The sequence below is a fragment of the Macaca mulatta genome, chromosome 6, assembly GCF_049350105.2.
Source record: "Macaca mulatta isolate MMU2019108-1 chromosome 6, T2T-MMU8v2.0, whole genome shotgun sequence".
Classification (NCBI taxonomy): domain Eukaryota; kingdom Metazoa; phylum Chordata; class Mammalia; order Primates; family Cercopithecidae; genus Macaca; species Macaca mulatta.
Window position 1 is genome coordinate 126792828 of NC_133411.1, and position 8908 is coordinate 126801735.

The 8908-nt window shown below is 33.5% G+C and overlaps 1 pseudogene; it reads right to left on the bottom strand.

Annotated features, from left to right (window-relative positions):
* Positions 1 to 340: 340 nt before the first annotated feature.
* Positions 341 to 8678, bottom strand: LOC100423818 (receptor-type tyrosine-protein phosphatase S pseudogene; annotated as a pseudogene).
* Positions 8679 to 8908: the final 230 nt, after the last annotated feature.

Sequence of the window (8908 nt, forward strand, 5' to 3'; positions counted from 1 at the left end):
TAAGGAGCCACACCAGCACACATCTTGCAGCGCTCAATTTCTCTTCACTCCTATCAAGCAATCCTGAACGAGGTGGTTGTTCATTACTGTGATTTCTTCTGTCCTTGATTTTGAATCCTTGAGGTATCGGTAAATAAAAACCTGCAGATGCCTTGTCAGTAAGGATTCAAGTTAGGTTATTAAAGTGTGAAATCTTACTCCACTGGAACGATTTGGTTTAATTGTGTGCATGTGTGTTATAGTCCCACTAAGTAGTTGTTAGTTAAAAGTTAAGAAGGACTTCTCAGACTCCATGAATATTGAAGGACTATAGTAAAAATCCAGAATGGGTCAGAGATTTCTACATTGTATATTGATCAAAGCTGCCCAGCTACTCTAGGACAACTCAGTAGCAAAACGAATGCTCATTCTCTGTTTGTACCATGGCTGGCCATTGTGTTCTTAATGTTTTGGTGGTCTGGAAGATATCTACAACTCCTTCATACTGATTATTTCCAAAACAATGCTCAATGTTGTGAAGATTTTACTTCTTCCTAGCTCACATTACAATGAACTGAAATAGGTCCATCTTGACCACAGTACTCTTTTGTTTTTATGCACTTGGTCAATGAAGTCAATAAATCTTTTTCCAGACTTTGGCACTTTTTACTCTGGCCAGTCAGTAAACCGGAACTGTCTCACTGTTCAGGACCACCTGTCCTTGGCATCTATTCCCTTGAGATAAACTATGGCATCTTGTAGTCAGCCATAGGATCTACCACAAAGTACTGGTATCTTGTGGATTATTATTTTGGCCAGTATTGGTGACAATTTTCTCTGCCCATTTCACACAGCTGGATGAAACTGTGTTTCCAGAGCATCCACTAGAAGTCCTCAGTGATCTCTTTCAAGGGTCCCTAATGTAAGCTTTCTGTTGTTCTTTACTCATCAATAAAACTGGCATTGATGTAACCAGATTCTTCTACTCCATGGATAAGCTGCAAGTACAAGTACAACCTTGTGGATTCATGTGGTGTAATATTAAAAAGGCGATTTTTGAAATTACTGCATGGAAGATTGGCACTGATGAATCCTGAGATTTGAGCTTTTGAGCTGGTTAGATGCTTAAATTTGAGCACCATTCCTATGACATTTTGTCCCGTCTCTATTTGTGTCAGCTTCTAATATATGCATACAAGTTTCTAGCTGGCACTTTGGTATTTACACAAGTAACTGCTTCTAACCGTGCATCATGGACAAAGATAGATTGGTCTCCTGCTTGAACCATGTAATTCCTCTGGGGTCTCATTAAAGTTGCATGGGCATAATTATCTATAGTTTTTTCATGCTTGATTCTTTCTAACATGGCATCTATGACAATGAAGCAACCAGTTCAGCCAACTCTTGCAGATTCTGCATGGTGGAAGCTAAAGGGGGAGTAAGTATGTCACATGGTGAGAAAGGGAGCAACACAGCCCTTGTCAATTTTTAAATCAAATTGTTGTTGGGATTTTTTGGTTGTTTTTAGTTCTGTATATATTCATGATAGTAATCCTTTATAAGTTATATGATTTGAAAATATCTTCTCTCATCTTATGGTTTGCATTTATCACACTTGGTTGACAGTGTCTTTTGATTCACAAATGTATTATTATTATTATTATTATTATTAGAGATGGAAGTCTCCCTATTTTGCCCAGGCTGGACTTGAACTGCACTCAAGCGATCCTCCTGTCTTAGTCTTCTGGGAAATTGGGACTACAGATGCATACCATCACATTCTAATTTTAAAAACTTTTTGAATTCCTATTTCTCTATTTTTGTCTTTTTCTATGCCTTTGGTGTCATATCCAAGAAAGCATTGCCAAATAAATGTCATGAAGCTTTTTCTTATGCTTCTTATAACAGTGTTAGAGTTTTAGTTTACCTTTAGGTTTTTGGTACATTTTGAATTAATTTTTGTATAAAGGATCCAACTTAATTATTTTGCATGTGGATATCCAGTTTTCCCTGCACCATTTATAGAATAGATAGTCCTTTCCCCATTGAATGGTTTTGGTACCTTTGTCAAAAATCATTAGACCATGTATGTGAGGATCTATTTCTGGGCACTCTATGCTATCCCACTGGTCATAAGTCCTTGATGCTAGTACTTTATGGTTTGATTATTATAGCTATGTAGCAAGTTTTCAAGTCAGGGAGTGTGTGTCTTTTGGGTTTGTCCTTTTTCAAGATTACTTTGACCAATGTCCCTTGAAATTCGATATAAATGTTAGGGAGGTTTTTTCTATTTCTGATAAGTACATCACTGGGATTTTGATAGGTATTGCATTGAATTTGTAGCTCACTTTGGGTAGTATTAACATCTTAATCATCTTAATAATATTAATCCTTCCAATTCATGAACATAGAATTTCCAATTATTTATGTCCTCTTTAATTTCTTTAAGCAATATTTTGTAGTTTTTGTTGTACAAGTTTTTAACCTTCTTGACTAATTCCTAAGCATTTTATTCTTTTTGATGCTATTGTAAATGCAATTTTTTAAGTTTCCTTTTCAGATTGTTCAGTTCGTCTATGAAAATGTAACTGATTTTTGTGTGCTAACTTTATATCCTCCTGCTTTGTTGAATTTGTTATATCTACATTTTTTGGTAGAATTTTTAAGGTTTTCAATATATATGATTGTGTCATCTGCAGGGATAATATTACCTCTTCCCCTCTTCCTTTTCATATGTGTTGTATTTCTTTCGTTTGACTCATTCATCTGGCTAGAAATTCTAATACTATACTGAAGAGAAGTGCCAAAATTAGCAACCCTCGCCTTGTTCTTGATATTAAAACTTTTAGTTTTTCATAATTGAGTATGATATTCACTGCAGGTTTTTATATATGGCTTTTATTATGTTGAGTGGTTTCCCTCTATTCTTAGTTTGTTGAGTGTTTTATCATGAAAGGGTGTTAAATTTTGTCAAATGCTTCTCTTTGCATCAATTGGGATGATAATGTGTGCTTTTTTTAGTACTTTCTTTCTGTTAATGTGGTGCCTTGCATGGATTGGTTTTTGCATGTTGAATCATCTTTCCATTCCAGAAATAAATCCCATTTAGTCATAATGCATAATGCTTTTAATATGTAACTAAATTTAATTTGCTAGTGTTTTGTTTCAGATTGCTATATCAATGTTTATCAGAAATTTTGGTCTGTAGATTTGTTTTTCTTGTGATGTTTTTGTCTGACTTTAGTATCAAGGTGATACTGGCCTTATAGAAAAATTAGAAAATGTTCTCTTCTCTTCCATTTTTTGAATAATTTGAGAAAGATTTGTGTTAATCCTTTGAGTCTCCTTTAAACGTTGGTAGAATCCACCAGTGAAGCCATCAGGTCCAGGAATTTTCTTTGTTGGGACATTTTTGAGTACTGATTTAATCTTCGTACCAATAGTTACAAATCTATTTAGGTTTTCTATTTCTTCAAAATTTAGCCTTGGCAGGCTTAATGTTTTTTATGATTTCTCCATTTCACCTAGATTAGCCAATTTGTTAGTGTACAATTATGAATGTTTAATTTTAATTTCTCTGGAATCACTAGTAATGTTCCCATTCTAATTTCTGAATTTAGTGATTTGAGTCTTCTTTTTTTATAACTGTTCTATTCGAAGTTCTGTCAATTATTTTGATCATTTCAAATAATCAACTTTTGGTTTCCCTAATTTTCTCTATTGTTTTTCTATTCAGGGCTTCATTTTTCTCTGCTATAGTCTATTATTTCCTTTCTTCTGCTATATTTGGCTTTAAATTGTTCTCTTTTTCTGGTTCCTTAAGTTGCCAAGTTAGGTAGTTGATTTCATATCTTTGTTGATTTAAACATGTTTATAGCTATACATTTTTCCCATTAGCACTACTTTCACTGTGTCCTATAAGTATTGGAATATTGTGTTTTTGTTTTAATTTATTTCGAATTATTTTCTAACTGTTGCTTGTTATTTTTTCTTTGATCCACTGGCTGATTTGGAGTTTGTTTTTTAAGTTCCACAAATGTGTTCATTTTCCCATTTTCTTTGTGTTACTGACTTCTAACTTCATCTCATTGTGTACAGAGAAGATACTTTGTACAATATCTATATTTTATATCTATTAAGACTTAGTTTGTGGCCTAACACGGTCTGCCTGGAAAATGTCTCATCTGCAGTTAAGAAGCATATGCATGTAGTTGTTGCTGAGTGAAGTGTTCTGTACATGTCTGTTAGATCTAGTTGATTTATTGTGTTAAGTCCTCTGTTTTTTTTACATATCTTCTGTCTGGTTGTCTATGGATAATTGAGGATGAGATATTGAAGGCTCAGACTAATACTGTATAACTTTTTATTTCTTCAACTTTGTCAGGTTTTGCTTTATATATATTTATAGTCTGTTATTAGGTGTGAAAATATTTATAGCTTTTATATCTTTTTGCTATATTGAAACTTAAAAAAATAGTTATATTTTAAGTTCTGGGATACAGGCGCAGAACGTGCAGGTTTGTTATATAGTATACATGTGCCATGGTGGTTTGATGCACCCATCAACCAGTCATCTACATTAGGTGTTTCTCTTAATGCTATCCCTCCCCTAGTTCCCCATCCCCTGACAGGCCACAGTTTGTGATGTTCCCCTCTCTGTGTCCATGTGTTCTCATTTTTCAACTCCCACTTATGGGTGAGAAAATGTGGTGTTTGGTTTTCTGTTCTTGTGTTAGTTTGCTGAGAATGATGGTTTCCAGCTTCATCCATGTCCCTGCAAAGAACATGAACTCATCCTTTTTCATGATTGCATAGTATTCTATGGTGTATATGTGCCACCTTTTCTTTATCTAGCCTAACATTGATGGGCATTTGGGTTGGTTCCAAGTCTTCGCTATTGTGAACAGTGCTGCAATAAACATAAGTGTGCATGTGTCTTTATACTAGAATTATTTATAATCCTTTGGGTATATATCCAGTAATGGCATTGCTGGGTCATAAAAATAATGACCAAAAGAGAGCAGAGGTGACCATACAAAATCAGACAAAATAAACTATAAATCAGAAAAGTTGGCATGAACAAAAATATTATATATTAATAAAATAAAAATGTCTGGTTAGAAACACTAAGATCTTGGAGAGAAAGAAAATGCACTTAGGTACATTTTTACCACAGTTTTCCAGCACAAGAAACTTGCAAATAAAAACGAAAAGAAAGAGATGCTGAAGGAAAAGTAGCAGCTTGAACATTTGCAAAGTCACTGGGCTAGGAGAAAAGAAAACAAAAATAAAAACCAACATTCTTGAAGCTACCAAGGAAGATAGCACTTAATGAGGACAAGATCCTGAAGAAAAAAGTTATATATGCATGAAGTGATATGTAGGAAATTAAAGAAAAATCATATACTAAAACAGCTAAATAGGAAAAAAGTTTATAGAATAAGAATATGAAGAAAAAGTATTTTATACAGCTGTACAATGTATTTGTGTCTTACTTTAAGTGTTCTTCCAAAAGAGTCAGAGTTAAGAAAAATAAGTTGATAAAGTAAAAAAGTAATAAGGAGCTAACGTTAATATATTATTGAAAAAAGAGTTTTCAAAATGAATCTAGTGTAGCCTAAGTGTACAGTGCTGCTAAAGTCCACAGGAGTGTACATAATGTCCCAGGTTTTCATATTCACTCACCACTCACTCACTGACTCACTCAGAGCAGCTCCTAGTCCTGCAAGCTCTATTCGTAGTAAGTGATTTATACAGATGTACCACTTTTAACCTGTTTTAATATATTTTTACTTTTCTATGTTTAGATACAGAAATATTTATTATTGTGTTATAATATCCTATAGTATTTAGTACAGTAACATAATATACACGTTCATAACCCTAAGAGCAGTAAATGACAATATCATATACCCTAGATGTCTGGTATGCTATATCATCTAGATTTGTATAAGTACACTCTATAATGTTCAAATAACACTGAAATGGCCTAATGAAGCATTCCTCAGAATGTATCCCTGTACTTAAGTGACACAGGACTGTACATGATCAAATGTGTTATACTATATTTGTAATGAATTGAACACCACAGACTCTTTAGCAATTCTACCAGATTAACTCATTTCTGTGCATATATAAATAAAACTTTTCTTTCCATCTGTATGTACATGAGGGGTATACTGAATTGGCATGAGGAGTAGTTAAATTACTACAACCCTTTGCAAGTAATTACAGAATGAATTGGATTTAAAAAATATTATGCAACTAAAAGATATGATTGAGACTGAATTATAATAAATACAATAGAGACTGAATTGGGACTTTATAATATAAAATCGAAAAATAGTGATTGTATCATTTTTATTATTTATAAAGTTTTATAAGTTTATATTTATAAAAAATTCATACTAATAAAGTGTCAGTTCTGTGGTTTCATGTGTTTATTAGCAAAAAATCAAGTTGCTTCTATAAAAGTTGTAAAACTACTAAAGAAAAACTTTAAGAACATTTATGGAAGAGTTTGTACCTGCAGTGCCTAAAGAGTGCTTGATGATGCTTATTTGATGATTAAATGGATAAGCTAACTTATGTGGCTAATAGCCATGTATATATAAGCCTATATTTGATGGTCTTAAATTTCTTGGGCAATAATACTTTTCATATCCATGTATGAAAATAATCGACTTTTACAAATCGTACACATCTTCTTAGTTACAAAGCCAAATGACCAAATGGCTTCCATAAATATGTATCAAATGTAATCTCTGTTTCAGCTACCATTGTGGCACAGGTGTGAACTTAACATCTGCATCAAATTAGGATGATCTTTTTAAGAGGTGAATTGGAATGCTGCAGAATTCCACTAGAGACTGCGTGAAATGTGGATAGGAATAGCTAAAAACACTACAACTACTGAATTAGCCAAATCCTTCGAAGCTGACAATGCTACATCCTGGAATGTAAAAATAAAAACAAGGATGCAACTGGAAAAATACATTTGAAGGTGCAAAGCATGCACTTGGTTGAACACTTATGCCAAGGATAGAGGAAGTAAAATGCAGCTGCACAGAACTGAAAATATTTTCTGGAAAGTAATGCTGACAGGTGATATGCTTTTGAAGAATGACTTTTTATTAGCCATGCAAAAATATGCAAAGGTTGTTTTCACCCAGCATGTTCTGGGTCTACAAGACATTCTGCAAATGTACTGAGGTCTGCTACCAAAAAAGGAAGAAAAACAAAAATAAATATTTCAATATTTCTAATATTTCTCCTGGTAAAAGCCCTGAAGTGATGTAAAGTGCCTACATTATAATGAAAATGAACTTGAGCAAACCCTGCATTTGGATGTGGATTTTTCTCATGGATCACAATTGTTGCGTATGTGGGAAAGAAAAGGAGCATTATTTGTTATAATACTTTAACAACTATTTCAACACTGCTTGTTAGACAATTTTTAGTAAGACTACACAAAGCATTTTAGGAGATATGTGGAAAAATAGATGTTGACCAGTATTACTGTGGTATATAGGTGGAATGCAATTGCTCTTTGATACAAAGCTCCACAACAAGTTTTGTTTTGTTTTGTTTTTTAATTACAGGTTTTCCCAGTTAACCTGTAACTGTATTTTTTTTTGTTAGATAGATAAAGTGATGGAAAAGAAGGATGAATAGTCTGCCCAGGACTCAAAATGTTGGTATTTCTTTCTTATAGTTAATTCACAGAGGTGGTTATCACTGGTAAATCTTTGTGGAAAATTCTCCATTCTTTTTTCTTTAGAAGTAAAAAGGGACTGTTTCATGTTTTATCCAAATTTACAACCAAATTGGTAAGGAAAATATGAGTCAAAGTATTTTCTAAGTCATAAATATTTTTGAATGTTTTTGCTACTAAAGTTTCACCATAACAAATCTCAAAGAAATAACAATATACTAATAGGGCTTTTATGCTCTTCAAGGAAGTTCTGATGGGAGCATTTAACTCTGGCCCCAACCTGGAGACTACCCGGTTACTTATTGTCCCTGAGGTTATAATCAAACCCTGAGGTCAATGGCTTCAATTCTTCTGTAGTTGCTGGTCACCTGTGGGACAGAACTGAGTCCACCTCACATTCTGTGTTGGGCACAGCTGAAATTTAGTGAGTTCAGTTGGGCACAAAGCTGAGTAATGTTCAAATAGAATAAAGTAAAGCATAAAGCTGTATCTTTTTCTTAACCACCCTCTGTACCTACCCATTAGTAATAAATTTGACTGAGTGGTTAGAGTTTGGGATGTAGAAGCAACTCTAATGTTTAAGAGATGAGTCTGATAGTTTGCTCTTTTTTAAAATAACTTTTGAATACTGAAATTATTAATTTCTAATATTAATTTCTAAATAACACTCTCTAAAAAATCTAGATCAAAAATTGTTATTTCATCAGGAGCATTAACTAAATAAACATTGCTAATAATAACATTGAAAAGTATTACACACCTATTGGCTCAAGATTATGGCTTTTGGTAGAAGAAATAGCAGACCATAATTCAGACTTCATTCATTTTACTCTCAGCAGTGCCCATCAGGAGGAAAGGGTTTGCCAATCTAAATTTGAGCAGGTTGGTGAAGTATGCATATGTCTTTACAAACTTACTGCATAGTTTCATTTAACAAATCTTCAGGTTCAATTTCACCCTCGATACTTGCCTTATAGAGATACATATCACAATTATTAGGTGAATTTATGCTTTTAGGGTTTGCAACATACATATATATTCACAAGTTTATAAATTCTGTTTTTAAAGCCATCAGATGTTGTGAGACTTACTATCATGAGAACAGCACAAGAAAGACCTGCCCCCATGATTCAGTTACCTCCCACTGGGTCCCTCCCATGACATATGGGAATTCAAGATGAGATTTCGATGGGGACAGAGCCAAACCATATCAAG